The sequence below is a fragment of the Rattus norvegicus genome, chromosome 2 (assembly GCF_021556685.1).
Source record: "Rattus norvegicus strain SHRSP/BbbUtx chromosome 2, alternate assembly SHRSP_T2T, whole genome shotgun sequence".
Lineage (NCBI taxonomy): Eukaryota > Metazoa > Chordata > Mammalia > Rodentia > Muridae > Rattus > Rattus norvegicus.
Window position 1 is genome coordinate 182,822,982 of NC_141535.1, and position 21,372 is coordinate 182,844,353.

At 41.7% G+C, this 21,372-nt stretch overlaps 2 pseudogenes across 2 annotated transcripts in view; both read left to right on the forward strand.

Moving 5' to 3' along the window:
• LOC147996394 (MLV-related proviral Env polyprotein pseudogene) overlaps nt 1–21,372 on the forward strand; it is a 64,121-nt pseudogene that overhangs the window by 12,533 nt on the left and 30,216 nt on the right. The window lies entirely within an intron of this gene.
• LOC148006721 (TD and POZ domain-containing protein 4-like) lies at nt 67–1,181 on the forward strand (annotated as a pseudogene).

A 21,372-nucleotide genomic window follows, 5' to 3' on the forward strand; every position in this document is an offset into this window, starting at 1 on the left:
AGAGCAAATAATTTCTAGTTCTTATTTTCAGGTTCCAGTTTTACATCCAAAGTACCTGAAGTAGAAATGTCATGGGATGTGGATGCCATGAGCTTGCACTACACACAGAGCAGCCACCAGAAATTCTGCTGCAGGTGGACCATTAGCAACTTCTCTTTTCTTGCTGAGGAAATGGCAGAATAAATTACAAGCCCGATGTTCTCATCAAAGGCAAACTGGGGCATGGTGTTTGAGTGTACACCTAAATGAGGGTGATTAAAAAAGCAAAGGTTACCTGTCACTTTACCCAATGTTGCTCAGCTGTGAAAAGGGCCCAGTTTGGGTAAATTTACTTTTGTATCTTAACTGCCAAGGGGGGTCGGGGGGGAGCAATAATGCAAGGAGCCCAGGTGTCTATCATTTACTGCTGCACAAAGCCTGTGGATTCAAAAAGTTCATCATTCCGGATTTCATCTTGTCTCAAACCCACTCTTACTGGATGACAGACTTACCCTGCTTTGCAATGTGAGTGTGGTCCAAGGCTCCTTTATGATTTCTGGAGAGAACACAAGACTTTTGATCAAGTTTCCAAGGTGCACATTGGCAGATGACCTAGGGGAGCTCTGGGAGAATTTGCTCTTCACAGTCTGCTGCCTGCTGTTGACTGGCCAGGAATTCAGGGATCACAAGGCCATCCTAGCAGCTTGCTCTCCAGTTTTCAGAGCCATGTTTGAACATGAAATGCAGGAGAGACTAAATGACCGAGTTGAGATCCATGACCTTGATCCCCAAGTCTACAAGGAGATGATGGGCTTCATTTACTTTGGGAAGGCTCCACACCTCTAAAGCCTCCCAATGGCCACTGGTTTGTTGGCTGCATACAAGTATGACCTAAGAGACTTGAAGGCGATATGTGAGGATGCCCTCTGCAGGAAACTCTCTGTGGAAAATGCTGCACACACTCTCATCCTGGCTGACCTCCACAACTAAAGACTTAGGCCCTTGATTTCATTACAGTTCATTCTTCTTGAGGTCTCTGAGATCTTGGGGTGGAAGTCAATGGTGGATTCACATCCCCACTTGGTGGCTCAAGAATTCTACTGTCTGGCTTCTGCAAAGAGTGCTTTCTGACCCTCCCCCTGAAACTACTTAAGTGGTCTTTAAGACCAGGTCAGCTATTACCTACACCTGTCTTCCAATAGCAACAAACAATGTTGCTCCCAGTGACTCCTAATTACACAATGTAATTTTACATAAATGTAACATTTATGCTGGACCTCGAGGGCAGCAAGGTGGCTCAGGACTTACAACAGCTCTAAATATGTTGGAATAGTGGGTGGGGGAATGGGCAGCACTGGAGTCTGGGACACTCTACCTGACATCTACCCTGTCAATATTCTTGTTTGACTTTTGTCTGCTGACTTGGAATCTTCCCAAAAGGGTTTCTTGAGAAAAACCTGTCTGCATTGGACTGAGCACAACAGATGATCATGAGCTCCTTTGGTGTTTTGACTATTATGGGACAGGAGGAATTTCTTTTCTGGTCCAACCTATTTGGAGTTCTGTAAGCTTCTTGTATGTTTATGGGCATCTCTTTCTTTAAGTTAAGGAAGTTTTCATCTATAATTTGTTGAAGATATTTACTGACACTTTAAGTTGGGAATCTTCATTCTCTTCTATACCTATTATCCTTAGGTTTGATCTTCTCATTGTATCCTGGATTTTCTGGATGTTTTGGGCGAGGAGTTTTTTGTGTTTTACATTTTCTTTAATGGTTGTTGACAATGTTTTCTGTGGTATCTTCTCCTGAGATTCTCCCTTCTATCTCTTGTACTCTGTTGGTGGTTGTGTCTATGACTCCTGCTCTCTTTCCTAGGTTTTCTATCTCCAGGGTTGTCTCCCTTTGTGATTTCTTTATTGTTTCTATTCCCATTTTTAGATCCTGGATCATTTTGTTCAATTTTGTCACCTGTTTGGTTGCATTTTCCTCTAATTCTTTAAGGGATTTTTGTGTTTTCTCTTTAAGGGCTTCTACTTATCTACCTGTATTGTCCTGTATTTCTTTAAGGGAGTTATTTATGTACTTCTTAAAGTCTTCTATCATCATCATAATCATGAGATGTGATTTTAAATTCAAATCTTGCTTTTCTGGTGTGTTTGGATATCCAGTATTAGTTTTGGTGGGAGAACTGTGCTCTGATGATGCCAAGTAGTCTTGTTTTCTGTTGCTTAAGTTCCTGCACTTGCCTCTTGCCATCAGGTTGTTTCTGGTGTTAGCTGATCTTGCTGTCTCTGATAGTGGCTTGACCCTCCTGTTAGTCTGTGTGTCAGCACTCCTGTAGACCTGTTTTCTCACAACAGGATCTGGGTACAGAGAGCTATGGGACTAGGTCAGCTCCATGTGCAGGCAGAAACTGTAAACCTTCTATTCCAGACTGCTCCTGGGTTTGTGTGTCCTGCGGGCTCCAGGTGGGTTGCTCAGAACAGGAGAGTTGGTCTTACCTCTGCTCTCTTACCTCTGCCAGTGCTCCTGGCAACTGGCTTTCAGCTCTGCGTGCAGGCAGAGACTTGAAGGATTCTTTCCCTGACTTCTTCTAGGTTCCTGTGTCCAGAGGGCTCTAGGTGTGTTCCTCTTGGGCCAGGAATGTGAGTAGAAGTGGTGGTCTTCCCTGAGCTCTCAGGATTGTTCTCACTTCTGAGAGTCCAGCTCTCTCCCCCATGGGATTTGGATACAGAGAGCTGTTGGCCCGGGTCAGCTTTGTATGCAGGCAGAAACTGGAAGTGCCCTATCCCAGAGTGTTCCTGGGTTTTTGTGTCCTGTGGGCTCCAGGCGGGTTGCTCGGAATAGGAGAGTTGGTCTTACCTCTGCTCTCAGGTGTGTCAGTACTGGTGACTGGCTTTTATTGTTTTACATCCCCCTATTCCTGCTACCTCACCTAACCTTCAGATCTACTCCCTTTCTGTCTCTTATTCGAAAGAAACAGGCTTCTAAGAGATAACAAACAAAAATGACAAAATAGAAGATAAGGAAGGAAAAAAAACACTATATTGAAGTTGGAAAAAGCAACTAGACAGAATGAAAAGAGTCCTAATATGAGAAAAGCCAACAAAAGAATCAGAGTCCCATTTGTTCTCACACTCAGGATTGGATAAAAACACTAAACTAAAAGGTATAATGTATATACAGTGGTCCTGGTGCAGACATGTGTGGGTCCTGTATTTGATGTTTCAGTCTCTGTGAGCTCCTCTGAACCTTGCATAGTCGATTCAGAGGGTCTTGTTCTACTGGTGTCCTCTATCCCCTCCTGCTCCTACACTCATTCTGCCTCCTCTTTTCCATGTTTCCCTGAAATCTGATGGAGACACCCTTTCCATTTCTCTCTCTCTCTCTCTCTCTCTCTCTCTCTCTCTCTCTCTCTCTCTCTCTCTCTCTCTCTCTCTCTCTCTCTGCATAATGTATTCTCACCTGCTCCTGGAGGAAGCTTCTCTGATGATGACTGAATAAGGTACTCATGAATGAGTAGAGCAGAATATCATTAGGTTTTGTCTTACTGATACCTTTCTTTAAAGACCTGTTGTCTTTGTTTGAATCCTAGGTTTCTGGTTCTTGTTTACCTGAGCAGGGTTGAGTATGGGTCCTGACTCATGAAGTGAGCCTATATCAAATCAACTATCAGTTGGCTCCTATCAGAGGTTCTGGGTCACTATTGCCCTAGCATATTTTCTAGGCAGGACAAGTTGTATGACAAAGGGTTTGGTGTTTATGTTTCTCTGTTGGTAGTCCACAGAGTACTTTCATGCACCAAAGACACTAGAGCAGAAGGTGAAGGCTCTACGAAGGGACCACCTAGAATTCTTTATATTAAATGTTTGTGTGTGTGTGTGTGTGTGTGTGTGTGTGTGTGTGTGTGTGTTGTCCTTGGTAATGGTGCCCTGCTGTCAGTTTGCAGACAGCAACTCATTGTCTTAGTGGCAGCCTGAATCATTTGTAAGCTTCCATTGGATCTTCTTGGTTAAACAACTCAATCGAATGCAATCCAGTCCCAGTCCTGGAAGCCTCATTTGGTAACAAGGGATGACCAGTTGAGATTCTTATCCCTGAATATTAGGTGACGTCATTAGGATCACTTTGGTATATTTTAAGAAGTTTGCACTGAGCTATGTTTCTAAATCATCACTCAAATACAAGAATGCATACCATATGCATCTTTCCAGGTCTGAGTTACCTCACTCAGGATGTCTTTTTCTGGTATTACCTATTTGCAAATTTCACGATGTCATCTTTTAAAAAGAGCTGAGTAATAATTTATCTGTAAATGTACCACATTTTATTTATCCTGTTTTTCTGTTGATGGACAGAAGAATGTTTCTAGTCTCTGGCTGTTATGACTAGAGCAGTTTGAACATCTCTGAGCAACTCTCCCTTTGCTACGGTGGAACATCCTTTGGGTATATGCCCAAGAGTAGTTTAGATGGACCTTGAGGTAGATCAATTCCCACATTTCTGAGGAACAACCAGACTGATTTCCATAATGGTGGTACAAGTTTGCACTTCCACCAGAAATGGAGGAGTGTTCCCCTTATTTCACATACTCAATAGCATGAAATGTCACTTGTGTTACTGTTCTTAGCTATTCTGACCATTGTATGATGGAACCTCAAAGTAGTTTTTGATTTGCATTTTTCTGACAGCTAAGGATGTCAAACTTTTCTTTAAGTGTTTCTAAGCCATTTGAGTTTCCACTATGGGAAATTCTCTGTTTAGATCTGTACACTATTTTTAAATTGGATCATTTGGCTTTTTGATATCAGGTTCTTGTGTTCTTTATTTTTGGTACTAGTTATTGATTAAATGTGGAGTTAAGAATTTTTTTCCCATTCTGTAATCTCCCATTGTCTGAATGATGGTGTTCTTTGCCAACAGAAGCTTCTCAGCTTCATAAAATCCCATTTATTTATTGTTGATTTTAGTGTCTGTATTATGGCTATTCTATTCAGAAAGTATTCTCCAGTGACAATGAGACCACCACACCCCAACTTTCTCTTCTGTAAAGTTTAGTGTATCTGGTATTATCTTGAGGTCTTTGGTTCACTTAGACTTCAGATTTGTACATGGTGGTAAAGATGGATCTATTTGCATTCTTCCACATGCAGCCATCCAATTAGACTAGCACCATTTGTGGAAGATGCTCTCTTTTTTCCAATGTGTGTAGATTTATGTCTGGGTTTTCAGTTCAATTCCAGTAATCAATGCGTCTGTTTTTATGCCATACCATGTGGGTTTATTACTATAGTTCTGTGATACAAATTGAAATCAGTAACAGAAATTTAAATGGGGTAAACTTCCACAGTTCTTTTATTGTTAAGGATGGTTTTATCTCTCCTGGTTTTTTTTGGAGGTGGAGGGTTCATATGAAGTTGAGAATTGACTTTCAAGATCTGTGAAGAATTGTGTTGCAATTCTGATGGGGATTAGATCCATTGGGTAGATTGGTTATGACCATTTTTACTATGTTAATCCTGATCCATGTGTGTGGGAGTGTTTCCCTCTTCTCATACCTCTGTCAAGTTCTTTCTTTAAAGACTTAAGATTTTTATCATACAAGTCCTCTTCTTTCTTTGTTAGAGTTAGTCTTAAATGTTTAGTTGTTTTAGGAGCAATTTTATCCCATAGGGATCTAACTGGTGATGCAATATATTTTTCAGGTCAAAGTGTAAGTATGGGAGCCTAGTCCCAAGTGGGGTCAGGGTGGTTGACTTGGTGGATGATGATAGTTTGGTCAAGGTTAGTAAGTATCCAAGTGAGGATGAAGAGCTGATAGGGGGTAGTTGTGATGGTTTTAAGATGCAGGCATATAGTGAGCACAATTAGAAACGTTGAAGTTGCAACTTTAGCAGATCAGGTGGGCATGGGTTGACTTTCCATTTTTCTTGTGGCAATTCGTCTGGGAGCTTCCTCTCTCTCCTGGCAGGCTTAACATGGGAGTGTTGTATCCATGTCTGTATTCTGTCCACCTTAACAGCTCATGGAATGGTCAGGATCATGGTGTGAGACCCTCTCTAGTGTGAGATGGGGTGGCCGAGTCATAAACCTGGTATATGGCAGGCTAGAATTGCTTCTGGCCTCTGTGGTGAGCTTCCAAGGATTTTAAGAACAAATGATCATATTTGGCTAGAATGTCAGACTGGAGGTTAGCAAGCGCTTGAGGAAATCTCCCATATAGGATCTCAAAGTGGGTAAGACCCAAGGTCTAAGGCATATTCTTGGCCTTTTATAAGGTATAAGGTAAGAGAGAAACCCAGGCACCACCAGTTTCAAGGGTTATTTGGGTCAAGGCCTCCTTCAAGATCCCATTTGTCATCTCTATCCCAGAATCTATGTAGAGTTTCAGATACCTGAGAGATGAAGGCTGGTCCACTGTCAGACCCAAGGAGGGTAGGCAAACTATAACTGGGTATAATATCTTCCAGAAGCTTCTTTGCCACTACACTGGCAGTCTCCTTCTTTTTAGGGTAGACTTCTGCCCATACTAAAGAGAATCTATAAAAATTACCAGGTATTTATATCCATACATTCCTGTGTTAGTTTCTGTATATTCTATTTATAATTAACCCCTGGCTGTTTGCCCCTAATTCTACTTTCTGGAGCTCCTTGATTAGGGCCTGAGGGCTTCACAGTCTGGCATGTGGGACACTGTGAGATTACTTGATGAACTGAGTATCCTAAGTGAAATATTTTATATCTTGTCCCTTGTAGGAATTCCTTTACCTTTGGTGACCCAGGTGTGAAGCTTGATGAATCTGATGGCTGAGTTGTTTAGCAAATTTCTTAGGGTGGTAAGGACCTCAGAGGTTAGCAACCATCCATCTCTTGTGTATATTTCTTTGCATTTGTTTTGATCCTGTTAGTCTTCAGAAATATATTCAGGGCTGGGATCTCAGAGGGTGGCAAGGCTACCAGGATATTGGTGGTGGAAGATTTGGCAGCCTCTCTTGTAGCTTTATTAGCTTTTCTGTTTTCTCGGGCTATTTCTGATGTTCCTTTTTGATGCCCGGGGCAATGAATTGTGGCCACTTTGAGAGGAAGCCATAATGCCTCCAGCAAAGCAAATATTTCTTCCTTATTTTTGATAGTATTGACTTCAGCAGTCAACAATTCTCTCTCTTGATATATGGACCCATGTATAGGTGCCATGGCAAAGACATATCTGCTGTCAGTATAAATGTTGGCTACAGTACCCTTTGCTAACTTCAAAACCTGAGTTAGAACTGTTAACTCAGTCTTTTGGGCTGATGTGCCTGGTAGCAGAGCAGTTATCCAGATAACAGAGTCCAAGTCCACCACTGCCAAACCCGCATACCTGATTCCTTTCTGGATGAAGCCATTCTCCTTTATGAAGCAGATCTTTTCTGCATCTAGCCAGGGTATGTCAGTCAAGCCCAGCCTGATTCTCTAAACAAGCCCCAAATCTATAGAGCAATCATGTTGTACATTTGAGGATAGGCTAGGTACCAGGGAGACTGGGTTTAGGGCAGATGATAGGTTATATCTTATGTGAAGGGGGTTCAAAAGTAGCACCTAGAAGTGTACCAATCTAGCATTGGATAACCATTGACTAAGAGGATTCTTGGAGATCTCAATAGCATGGTAGGTGGTGATATAAAATTCCTGTTTTACAATTTTCTTGTCAGTGTCCTTAATGAGCAGGGCAATAGTAGATCCAGAGGCAGGCTGGCTGTCCTTGGGCCACCAGGCTCAGCTTCTCAGATATATATGCCCTGGTCTTTTTCATGGGCCTAAATTTTCGATGAGAACCCCTTTGGCTCCCTTTTCTTTCACCTATGTACAGGTGGGAAGGTTTGTGTATATCCAAATTGGCCAGGGTTAGTGCCTCTGACAAGGCTTTTTTCAAAGTCTTAAAAGCCATGTCTATCTCAGGGGTCTATTCTATCTCATCTTCTTGTCCTCTGATGTCCTTACATAAGTGGTTTACTATCTCAGTAACCCTGAAACCTAGAGTTTACAAAACCTGACAGATCCCAGAAATTCACATGCTTGCCTCATGGTGGGATACCAAGGATGGTTTGCATCTGGGCATCTGACATCATGTGTTGCCCCCCTTGAATATGAACCCAAGGTTTGTGACCTTAGGCTATTTTTTGTCATTGTCCAAAGAGTATGCCTGAGGTTAAGGTAAAGAGATTTGGATTATTTGCTTTGAAAAAAGAAGTCTCAAAACAGCCTGGTATAAATTCTGTTGTGTGATTACTAAAATTCACTCTTATGAAGAGCATTTTAGTGAAAAAGGGAAGTTGAGCAAGGAAAAATACAAAATATATGATTCGGGTATTAAAGGGACACCTGGAAGTGAAATGGAGCTGAACTTATATTCAAGAATATTAAAGTGAACTAAGGGAGTAATGACCTTGGAGCAAGATCTCACCAAACTAAGTTTTCCAGGCAACTTAATACAAACATTTAATCCTAGGAGACAGGCATGCAGATCTCTAAGTTCAAGGTCAATCTACAGAGCAAGATCCAGGGCAGCCAAGTTGAGGCAGTAAAGGAGTTAGAAAAGAGGAAGCTAGTGATAATGAAATAGAACAAGGGGGTCATGTTCCAGCTCCTGCAAGCAGCAGAACTCAGCAGCTTTGGTCATGTGTCTCTGGCTTTGTATTTAAGAGGAGAAGGAGACAATTGATGGTGGTTAGCTGGAGCTAAGAAAGAAACCAGCATCACTGAGGTGAAATCTTCAGGGAAGTATTTTCTGAGAGCACAAATCTGTGTTCCAGAGATAGTCAAGGTTGTGCCTCATGATGTAGCTATACTTGGTAATGTGTAAGAGTCACCCAGGTGGTAATGGTTTTGAAGGCATGAAGAACAGCTGAGGCTTGGGACTGTGAGAGGCCATGGAAGGCCATTGGTGAAGGTACAACTTCAATTGCAGTTGACATTTCAGGACTGAAGGTGTCATGCAAAGGGGTTGAGGATTGGTACCATGAATAGAGCATATGAGAGGCTATTGGTGAAGCCTAGATGCAATGGAAGACCCCAGTGTATTGGAAATGCCACCATAGGATGATCACCAAGAACAACTGAGGCAGTGGAGTGGATCAACCTGAGTGCTACAGAGGGCAGAGCTGGAGAAGTGAAGCCAGCCCTCTGGAGGATCATGTTCCCCATTTCCCATTGCTACTCACCTCTGTTCAAATTCCTGACCCTCTGTATATTATCCCCTTCCCCTGTCATATCTGATTTTGCCCGCCCTTTTCCCACCACCTCTTTACTTCCTCCCAAGTCCCTCCTACCTTCTACCTCTAATCCATATTTTGTTTCTCCTTCTAAGAAGGACTGAAGCATCTATATTTTGGTCTACCTTCTTATTGAGCTTCATTTGTTTTGTGAGTTGTATCTTGGGTATACTCAGCTGTTGGGCTAATATCTACTTATCAGTGAGTGTATACCATGTGGATTCTTCTGTGACTGGGTTGACTCACTCAGGATGATATTTTCTAGTTGCATCCATTTTCCTAAGAATTTCAAGAAGCCATTGTTTTTAATAGCTGAGTAGTACTCCATTGTGTTTATGTACCACATTTTCTGCATCCATTCCTCTGTTGAAGGATATCTAGGTGCTTTCTAGCTGGCTATTATGGAAGGCTGCTATGAACACAGTGGAGTATATGTCCTTGTTATATGTTGGAACATCTTTTGGATATATGCCCAGGATAGGTATAGCTGGGTCCTCAGGTCCAATTTTCTGAGGAACATCCAGACTGATTTCCAGAGTAGTCATACCAGCTTGCAATCCCACCAACAATGGAAGAGTGTTTCTTTTTCTCCATATCCTCACCAGCATTTGCTGTCACCTGGGTTTTTGATGTTAGCCATTCTGACTGGTGTGAGGTGGAATCTCAGGGTTGTTTTGATTTGCATTTCCATTATAACTTAAGATGTTGAACATTTCGTTAGGTGTTTCTCAGCCATTTGGCATTCCTGAGTTGTGAATTCTTTATTAGCTCTGAACACCATTTTAATAGGGTTATTTGTCTCCCTACGGTCTAACATTTCAGTTCTTTGTATATTTTGGATATAAGCCCTCTATCAGTTCTGGGATTGGTAAGATCTTTTCCTAATCTGTTGGATGCCGTTTTGTACTAACAACAGTATACTTTGCCTTACAGAAACTTTGCACTTTTATGAGATCCCATTTGTCCATTCTTGATCTTAGAGCACAAGCCATTGGTGTTTTATTCAGGAAATTTTCTCGAGTGCCCATGTGTTTGAGATGCTTCCCCACTTTTTCTTCTATTAGTTTGAGTGTATCTGGTTTGATATGGAGGTCCGTGATCCACTTGGACTTAGGCTTTGTACCGGGTGATAAGCATGGATCAATCTGTATTCTTCTACATGCTGACCTCCAGTTGAACCAGCACCATTTGCTGAAAATGCTATCTTTTTTCCATTGGATGGTTTTGGCTCCTTTGTCAAAAATCAAGTAACCATAGGTGTGTCGGTTCATTTCTGGGTCTTCAATTCTATTCCAATTGTCTATCTGTCTGTCTCTGTACCAATACCATGCAGTTTTTTATCACTATTGCTCTGTAATACTGACTGATACTGCTTGAGTTCAGGGATAGTGATTCCCCCCAGAAGTGCTTTTAATGTTGATAGTTTTAGCTATCCTGGGTTTTTTGTTATTCCAGATGAATTTGAAAATTGTTCTGTCTAACTCTCTGAAGAATTGGATTGGTATTTTGATGAGGACTGCACTGAATCTGTAGATCACTTTTGGTAAAATGGCCATTTTAACTACATTAATCCTGCCAATTGATGAGCATGGGAGATCTTTCCAGCTTCTGAGGTCTTCTTCAATTTCTTTCTTCAGAGTTTTGAAGTTCTTATCATACAGATCTGTTACTTGCTTGGTTAAAATCACACGGAGGTATTTTATATTATTTGGGACTATTATGAAGGGTTTCATTTCCCAAATTTCTTTCTCGGCTTGTTTCTCTTTTGTGTAGAGGAAGGCTACTCTTTATTTGAATTAATTTTATACCCAGCCACTTTGCTGAAGGTGTTTATCAAGTTTAGTAGTTCTCTGGTGGAACTTTTGGGATCACTTAAATGTACTATCATGTCATCTAAAAATAGTGATATTTTGACTTCTTTTCCAATCTGTATCCCCTTGATCTCCTTTTGCTGTCTGATTGCTCTGGCTAGAACTTCAAGAACTATATTGAATAAGTAGGGAGAGAGTGGGCAGCCTTGTCTAGTCCCTGATTTTAGTGGGATTGCTTCAAGTTTCTCTCCATTTATTTTAATGTAAGCTACTGGTTTGCTGTATATGGCTTTTACTGTGTTTAGGTATGGGCCTTGAATTCCCATTCTTTCCAGGACTTTCATCATGAAGGGGTGTTGAATTTTGTCAAATGCTTTCTCAGCATCTAATGAAATGATCATGTGGTTCTGTTCTTTCAGTTTGTTTATATAATGGATCACGATGACGGTTTTCTGTATATTGAACCATCCCTTCATTCCTGGGATGAAGTCTACGTGATGATGGTGGATGATTGTTTTGATGTGCTCTTGGATTCGGTTTGCCAGAATTTTATTGAATATTTTTGCGTCGATATTCATAAGTGAAATTGGTCTGAAGCTCTCATTCTTTGTTGGGTCTTTGTGTGGTTTAGGTATAAGAGTAATTGTGGCTTCATAGAAGGAATTCAGTAGTGCTCCATCTGTTTCAATTTTGTGGAATAGTTTGGATAGTATTGGTATGAGGTCTTCGATGAGGTCTGATAGAATTGAGCACTGAACTCACTTTTTGGTTGGGAGACCCTTAATGACTGCTTCTATTTCTTGAGGAGTTATGGGGTTATTTAAATGGTTTATCTGTTCCTGATTTAACTTCAGTTCCTGGTATCTGTCTAGGAAATTGTCCATTTCCTGCAGATTTTCAAATTTTGTTGAATATAGGCTTTTGTAGTTGGATCTGATGATTTTCTCTGATTCTGTAGTTATGTCTCCCATTTCATTTTGATTTTGTGAATTTGGACACACTCTCTGTGTCCTCTCCTTAGTCTGGGTAAAGGTTTATCTATCTTGGTGATTTTCTCAAGGAACCAACTTTTGTTTCTGTTCATCGTTTGTATGCTCCTTCTTGTTTCTACTTGGTTGATTTCAGCTCTGAGTTTGATTATTTCCTGCCTTCTACTACTCCTGAGTGTATTTGTTTCTTTTTGTTCTAGAGCTTTCAGGTGTGCTGTCCAGCTCCTGATATATGCTCTCTCCTGTTTCTTTCTACAGGCAATCAGAGCTATGAGTTTTCCTCTTAGTACAGCTTTCATTGTGTCCCATAAGTTTGGGTATGTTGTACGTTCATTTTCATTTAAATTCTAAGAAGTCTTTAATTTTTTTTTCTTTATTTCTTCCTTCACCAGGTTATCATTGAGTAGAGCATTCTTCAACTTCCATGTATATGTGGGGATTCTTCCCTTTTTATTATTGAAGACTAGCTTCAGCCCATGGTGGTCTGATAGGACGCATGGGATTATTTCTATTTTTCTGTATATGTTAAGGCCTGTTTTATGACCAATTATACGGTCAATTTTCGAGAAAGTACCATGAGGTGGTGAGAAGAAGGTATATCTTTTTGTTTTAGGATGGAATGTTCTATAAATATATGTTAAGTCCATTTGGTTCATGACTTCTCTTAGTCTGTGTAAGTCTCTGTTTAATTTCTGTTTCCATGATCTGTCCATTGATGAGAGTGGGGTGTTGAGATCTCCTATTATTGTGTGAGGTACAATATGTGCTTTGAGCTTTAGTAAGGTTCCTTTTATGTACTTACGTGCCCTTGTTTTTGGAGCATAGATATTTAGGATTGAGAGTTCATCTTGGTGAATTTTTCCTTTGATTAATATGAAGTGTCCTTCCTTATCTTTCTTGATGACTTTTAGTTGAAAATCGATTTTATTCAATAATAGAATGGATACTTCAGCTTGCTTCTTCAGACCATTTGCTTGCAAAGTTGTTTTCCATCCTTTCACTCTGAGGTAATATCTTTTTTTGTCTCTGACGTGTGTTTCCTGTAGGCAGCAGAATGCAGGGTCCTCATTGCATATCCAGTTTGTTAATCTATGTCTTTTTATTGGGGAGTTGAGACCATTGATATTCAGAGATATTAAAGAATAGTGATTATTGCTTCTTGTTATATTCATATTGGGATGTGAGATTATGTTGGTGTGCTTTGCTTCTCTTTGTTTTGTTGCCAAGACAATTAGTTTCTTACTTTTTCTACTGCATAGCTTGCCTCTTTATGTTGGGCTTTACCATTTATTATCCTTTGTAGGGCTGGATTTGTAGAAAGAACTTGTGTAAATTTTGTTTTGTCATGGAATATCTTGTTTTCTCCATCTATGTTAATTGAGAGTTTTGCTGGATACAGTAATCTGGGCTGGCGTTTGTGTTCTCTTAGGGTCTGTATGACATCTGCCCAGGATCATCTAGCTTTCATAGTCTCTAGTGAGAAGTCTGGTTTGTTTCTGCTAGGTCAGCCTTTATATGTTACTTGACCTTTTTCCTTTACTGCTTTAAATATTCTTTCTTTATTTGTGCATTTGGTGTTTTGACTATTATGTGATGGGAGGAGTTTCTTTTCTGGTCCAATCATCTTGAAGTTCTTAGGCTTCTTGTATGTGTATGGGCATCTCTTTCTTTAGGTTAGGAAAGTTTTCTTATATGATTTTGTTGAAGATATTTAGTGGTCCTTTAAGCTGGGAGTCTTCACTCTCTTCTATACTATTATCCTTAGGTTTGATCTTCTCATTGAGTCCCGGATTTCCTGTATGTTTTGGACCAGTAGCTTTTTCAGTTTTGCATTATCTTTGACTGTTGTGTTGATGATTTCTATGCAATCTTCTGTTCCTGAGATTCACTCTTCTATCTCTTGTTTTCTGTTAGTGATGCTTGTTTCTATGGCTCCTGGTCTCTTCCTTTGGTTTTCTATATCCAAGGTTGTTTCCCTTTGTGCTTTCTTCATTGCTTCTATTTCCATTTCCTTCACCTCTTTCCATTCTATTTTCCTTCACCTCTTTGATTGTGTTTTCCTGGAATTCTTTGAGGGATTTTTGTGATTCCTCTCTATAGGCTTCTACTTGTTTATTTATGTTTTCCTCCGATTCTCTAAGGGAGTTCTTTATGTCTTTCTTGAAGTCCTCCATCATCATGATCAAATGTGATTTTAAATCTAGATCTTGTTTTTCTGGTGTGTTTGGATATTCAGTGTTTGCTTTGGTGGGAGAACTGGGCTCTGATGCAATCCCACTAAAATCACAGACTAAACAAGGTTTCCCACTTTCCCCCATCTATTCAATATAACACCTGAAGTCCTAGCCAGAACAATTGGACAACAAAAAGAGATCAAAGCAATACAAATTGGAAAGGAAATAATCAAAATACTACTATTTGCAGATGATATTACACACTTTAGGGACACCAAATTTCCACCAGAAAAGTCCTGAACCTGATAAACAACTTCGGCATGTAAAATTAACGTAAATGAATCAGTAGCCTTCCTCTACTCAAAGGATAAACATGCTGTGAAAACAAAACTAGGCAAAGGACACCCTTCACAATAATCTTAAATAATATAAAATACCTTGCTGTGACTCTAACCAAGAGAGTGAAAGATCTGTATGACAAGAACTTCAATTTCCTAACAAAAGAATTGAAGAAGATCTCAGAAGTTGCAAAGAACTCCCATGCTCATGGATTGGCAGGATTAATATAGTAAAAATGGATATCTTGCTGAAAGCAACATGCTCATTCAAGGCAATTCCCATTAAAATTTCAATCCGGTTATTCATAAAGTTAGAAAGGGCAATTTGCAAATTCATTTGGAATAACGAAAAACACAGGATAGTGACCTGTCCATCAGGTCCAGTTATTCAGGGTCCTGAAGAGTCGCTACCTGAGGGTCAAGGCGGGGGAGAAAAGAAGGAGACCAAGCAAGGTTCTGTTGTCAAGGTCTGTTTATTGAGAGGAATGTACAGCATTTAAAGCTCTGAAGCAGGAACTGAAGCTTAGGTCTGGGGATTACTGGGAAGTGCCCAAGAACATAAGGTAAATCATTAAACTGCAAGATATTCTCCTTAGACACTGAGGCAACAGTCTTCCGGGGACATAACCTTTCTTTGAAAAGGTCAAGCCCTTCTCAGGAATCTGTTCAGGGACATCTGGTGTTTGCTCAGCCTGAAACATCCTGCGATTGTTCCCGGAATCTTCCTGGGAGAGGCTTTTATCCAACAATCTCATAATCTTACAGTGGCCATATTAGGGCTGAGCGCCCTGTGACTGTAGAGCTCAGAATGGCTCCCTACATCTCCCCCTTTTTTCTTTTATAGAAGACCATTAGATGGAAGTAGTGGTCTGAGAGAGATCAGACATACCTCGCAGAGTGCCCAGCTCGGCCAGGGGGAGCCACTCTTGCAGTTAGGACTGCACCCCAATGGCTAGGAATGAACTTATGCTGTAACACACCATTCTGGGCTATATGTGTGTGTTTTTGGTGGGAGAAACTGGGCAGAGGAGCATTTGACCAGCCCATAAGTTTAAACGGGGTGCAGCCACCTCTGTCTTAGGATCGACTTCTGGAACCCTAGCCTTACCCATCATAGGATTACCTTGTCACCCTCAAGGCTCCGTGTCTCAGGTTGCTCAAGGTCAGAGGAAGTTGCCTGTCACTGAGTATAGCTACTTCGGGTCATCTTCTCATTCCTCTTACTTGAGCCCAGGGGAGAAAGGCATAAATTTAAGAGATTGTGGAAATTGAGCCTCTCCCGATAAGTTGTGGGCACCTCATCTTGTTTGTCGCCTCTCTGGTCCTCTTCAGTTGTCCCGGTCTCCAAGCGATGATAATGTACTGAAACGGAATTTCTACGCAAAGCAGAATCTATTTGTGATTTAATAAAGAATGTAAGTCACTGAAAGGCCCAAGGACCAAAGGAAATCAACAGAAGCAGGCCCACAAGGGGTCCTAAAATCGAAGGCAGCAGGGTAGAGAGCCATGGGGATGCAGAAACCCAGTTTTTGTACCAAGACTCCTGTTGCTCTCTCTCTCTGTTTCATTTTTCTAGGCTATCTCTCACATTTATCAGGCTGTCTTCCACAAGACCAGCCTTGTCTACAAAAACACAGCATTCCTCTTTTAAGGCTGCACAATGTCCTCCCTGTTGTAGGAAGAGCAAATCGAGTCCTCTTCTATTTTGTAGCCCCACTACAAAATACAAAAGGGAGACAGCAGAATCTTTTAAATTGGCTAAGCCCTCTCTCAGTTCACCTGGGTCCTGGTCAATTGCAGCGCTAAGTAAATTATAGCATTGCTGGTTTTGTTGGGAGGTAACAAGCACAGCAATGCCTGTTCCTGTCCCTGCTGTCCCTAACCCCAAGAGGACTGCGAGAGTGATGGCCAATATAGGCTCTCTCTTTTCTCAATGGGGTCACCAGTGTTTCTATCCCAAAAATTCAAGATATCTTGTGGCTCATGAATGCTGAGTCTGGGGAGTAATTGCACGAATACTCAATATTTGCGCTGCTGCAAGAAATCAGATATTATTACATAGCCAGTCAGCCCTGATGAACATGCCATATAAGTATGATTTGGGGTGAGCAGGTACTCATGATGATTGTCAATGACCAAGGTATGGTTGCATATTTCTAACAGCTGGTGAGAAGGGAGCATATGTTTTCCCAGAATACAGCTTCCCACCCTGGATACCTCAGTGAGGGTAAATCCTAAAAAGCCTCCATATAGGATATTGGATTCATTGGTATAAATAAATTCTCCAAAAATGGCAATGCCTTCATAAAATGGAGGGAAAGCAGAAAAGCACATCCAGCATTCCACATATTTGGAGAAATTATTTATCTGCTCCTGGAAGAGTAGGGCAGAGGCAGATGCATTAAGAATGGATAGAATGGGGCTGGAGAGATGGCTCAGCCGTTAAAGGCTAGGCTCACGACCAAAAATATAAGAATGGATAGAATGACTCGTGAGAACAGCATAGGGCCAGGAGGAATGGTCGGTTGAAAGAAAGTAGTCAAGAAGGATCCTCTGGGGCCTGTGTGGCCACTGGGTTTTTGGGCTCTGAGCCCCTTTTAGGCAAAGAGGGAACAAAATTATATAATTGAGGATTAGGTCCAATAGAGGCCTGATGTTTAAATGGCAATGTTTTTTTGTAACTGTATTTTAAAGGAAAGGCAAGGATCTCTGCCAGAAATATAGAGGCACAGGCCCCATTCAGCTCCCTGAGTAGTTTCCCAATTAAACTCCTTTTCTTGTTCTGTGAAAGCTATAAGCAAAGGATTATACCAATTGTTGGCACAATTTTGATTAAGAGGTGTAGGTCCCGAATTAAGTTGCTGTTTGGGAGGGTTTTTGCCATCGAGCCAAAGAGATATCATGGGTCTTTCATCAGTTAATTTTTGAACCCAATAAATATCTGATGAGCCAGGGAAGGAGGAACCACGTCCTTCTTCCATGTGAGGGAACTGTCCCATGAAGGGAAACAGTAGAGCTTGTGCAATGTGTTGTCTGGCCCTAAGCGATAAGGGGCCCCGCGTGGCACTGGCTAGAAATTTAATTTCTCCAGAATAGTCAGTATCTATTACAGAGGGAAGGATGAAGAGCACTCGAGGCTCACCCAATTATTAGGAAAAACATGCCAGGCGGCAGGGGTCCAAACTCTCCAGATTCTATGATAATAGTCCCTTCCTCAGGGGTTATAATCCTGGTGGTGGAGGAACACAGGTCCAATCCTGCGCTCCCTGCTGTTGCCCGGGATAAGTTGGCATTGCAGGAGCTTGATGCTGCACTTGGGGGCATGTGGTCACCTTTGGATAGGGGCCCTGGGGTGGGGCCCCCTGCCCATTTCCCTGACCGCAGGGAGGGTTTGCCCATTAGTGTCAGTCTTAGACTGACATTCCTTTGCCCAATGACGGCGTCTCCTACAGCGGGGACAAATTCCCGGGGCAGTGGGTCTATGGGCCCCTTGACCAACGGTAGGATTAGGGGACTGGCTGGGGTTGAGGGCGCTACATTCTCTAGCAAAATGACCAGGTTGTCCACATTTAAAACATGTTTTGCCTCTAGGGTGACCAGAATCCCCGTTTTTTTGGAACACAGCCCCGATCGCCAGACTAATAGACTTGGATACTTGATGTGAGAAGGAATCGACATCATTACAAATTTAATCATTCCCGGAATATCAAGGTCTTTGGTCTTGCCTCATAACACGGCTCTGCATGGCAAATTAGCGTTCTCAAGAGTGAGCTGTCTAAGGAGGAGTCCCTCACTTTCACTCTGACCTAAGATTCTTTCAGCTGCTTCTTGTAGTCTCCCCACAAATTGACCGTAGGGCTCTTGTGTCCCCTGGATTATTTTAGTTAGGGGGGTGGTTAGTGCTCCTGTAGCAGGGACCGCTCTCCAGGCAGACAAAGCAGCCTGCGCCATTTGAGCAAGGACACCCGGAGACAGCCCCAGCTGTTTGTCCTCAGTGGCAAATGAGCCCCTTCCACATAACTTGTCAGCCGTCCAAGAGGTGGTCTTACTCAGGGGATTTTTTCTATTTCTAGCAGCAAGACTCTCTATCTATGAACTCTGATTTCCAGGTTAAATATTGCCCTCTAGTGAGGACAGATTGTACTACCTTGGTCCACTCGCTAGGAGTCAAATATCCAGACCCCACAAGCCCCTCCAAGATGGACAAAGTAAAGGGAGAATTTATACCATAATTTTTAATAGCCGAGTATAATTCTTAAATAGATTTGATTTTAAATTTTTTGTATATGGGACAGGAAGTCTAGTATTCACCTTGGTCGGAGCCTTCCTCTTCAGAGTCTGCAGCTACCTCATTATAATCGTTCTCCTCTTCGCTCTCCTGTTCTTCACTACCATTTTGTCCTTGTCCCTGGTTGTTACTATCAAGCTCAGGTTCCTCTCTAGCCTGCCTAGCGCGTTCCCTGGTCATAATGGGGAAGGTTAGTTTTGGTTGGGGTTTTTTAATGGTGTTAGATGATCTTTTGGGGGCAACTTGTCCCTTTCTCATGGTCTCTTGTAAGTTTTGAATCTCTAATGTAAGGTCTCCCAAATCCTGTTGTAAATGTATGACTTGTTTCAGTCTGGTGATTTGAGCCTGAAGCACAGCCTTAGCCTGAGTTAGTCCCTCTACCACTGCAATTGGCAAAGGTGCAGGTGGAGCTGATGGCAATGGGGGCAATTAGGGTGGGGGGCGGGTAGGTCCGGATCCTTGTGTGAAAAAGACCTGAGGTTCCTTTGGCCCGGGACTGTACCTCTCCTCATATTTGGCAGCTTCCTCCTCTAACTCGGCCTCAGAGGCAGGATCTAGCCTTGATTCAGAAAAGTGGCATAAGCGGTGCCTCTCACTTTTATATTTGTCTTGGTCTCTAGAGAACTCTTTTAGAGAGGGATACATGGTTTTCGAATTTTTAGACATTTTGGGGTCCTCTAGAGAGCATAAGGCTTCCGATGAGGGATTTCCCCTCTCCCCAGGCATATCAATGACAATGGAAGTGCAAGGAGAGTGCAGCTCCCTGTTTTTACTTTCGCTTTTACATGAGGGCAGCCACAAAGCTTGTAAGAAATCCTCTGCTAGAAGAGGTGGGCACTCTCACCTCCTTTCTCAGCATCTTTTATAATGTCTCTAATGATCCACCAGTAACTAAAAAATGCTGCGGATACTGGGTCACCGGCTTTCAAGAGCTTATTAATGTCTTGACCAACCTTATTCCAAGTAAGGGGGTGTATATTGGGGCTTCTTAAAATTAACCAAGGACACTTTTCATCAATAAAACTACAGAATTTTTTAAATCCTTTTTCTTAACTCTTATTCCTCTCTCCCTGAGTGAGCACTTGATCTCTCCTATGAAACAAACTTCTTTAGATAATTGCTTCCCCATGACAATCGGATGACAATTATTTGGCCTGCGTTTTTACCTCCCTCTCCAGTGACGCACGAGCGATGCGCCCTGAAGAGTCCTCAACTTCTTTCCTGTGGATCCTCTGTCTCCGTTGTCCAGTAGTTGGCTGTGCTTCAGGTCCCTATTCAGGTGCCACTTGACCCGTCCAGCAGGTCCAGTTATTCAGGGTCCCGAAGAGGCTCTATCTGAGGGTCAAGTGGGGGAAGGGAAGAAGGAGACCAAGCAAGGTTTTATTGTCAAGGTCTGTTTATTGAGAGGAATGTACAGCATTTAAAGCTCTGAAGCAGGAATTGAAGCAGGAACTGAAGCTTAGGGCTGGGGAGTACTGGGAAGTGCCCAAGAACATAAGGTAAATCATTAAACTGCAAGATATTCTCCTTAGACACTGAGGCAACAGTCTTCCGGGGACATAATCTTTCTTTGAAAAGGTCAAGCCCTTCTCAGGAATCTGTTCAGGGACATCTGGTGTTTGCTCAGGCTGAAACACCCTGTGATTGTTCCTGGAATCTTCCTGGGAGAAGCTTTTGTCCAACAATCTCATAATCTTACAGCGACCATCTTAAGGGTGAGTGCCCTGTGACGATATATCTCAGAATGACTCCCTATAGGATAGCAACAACTATTCTTAACAATAAAAGAACTTCTGGGGGAATCACCATCACTGATCTTAAGCTGTATTACAGAGCAATATTGATAAAAAAAAATGTATAGTATTGGTACAGAGACAGGCAGGAAGATCAGTGGAATAGAAGTGAAGACCCAGAAATGGACCTACATACCTATGGTCACTTGACCTTTGAAAAAATCTAAAACAATCCATTGGAAAAAAGACAGCACTTTCAACAAATGGTACTGGTTCAACTGGAGGTCAGAATGTAAAAGAATGCAAATTGATCTATTCTTATAAACTGACACAAAGCTCAAGTCCTAGAGTATCAATAACTTACAAATCAAACCAGATATATTGAAATTAACAGAAGAGATAGTGGGGAAGAACATCAAACACATGGGCACTGAGGAATGTTTTATGAGCAGAGCACCAACGACTTGTGTTCTAAGATCAACAATAGACCAATGGGACCACATAAAATTGCTAAGCTTCTGTAAGGCGAAGGACACTGGCAATAGGAAAAGATGCTGACCAACAGATTGGAAAAGATCTTTATAAATCTCACATACAATAGAGGGCTAATATCCAATATATACAAAGAACTCAAGAAGTTAGACTCCAGAGAATCAAATGACCCTGGGGTACAGAGCTAAACAAAGAATTCTCAACTTTGGAATATCTAATGGCCAGGAAGCTCGTAAAGAAATATTCAACATCCTTAGTCATCAGGAAAATGCAAATCAAAACAACCTTGAGTTTACAGCTCACACCAGTCAGAATG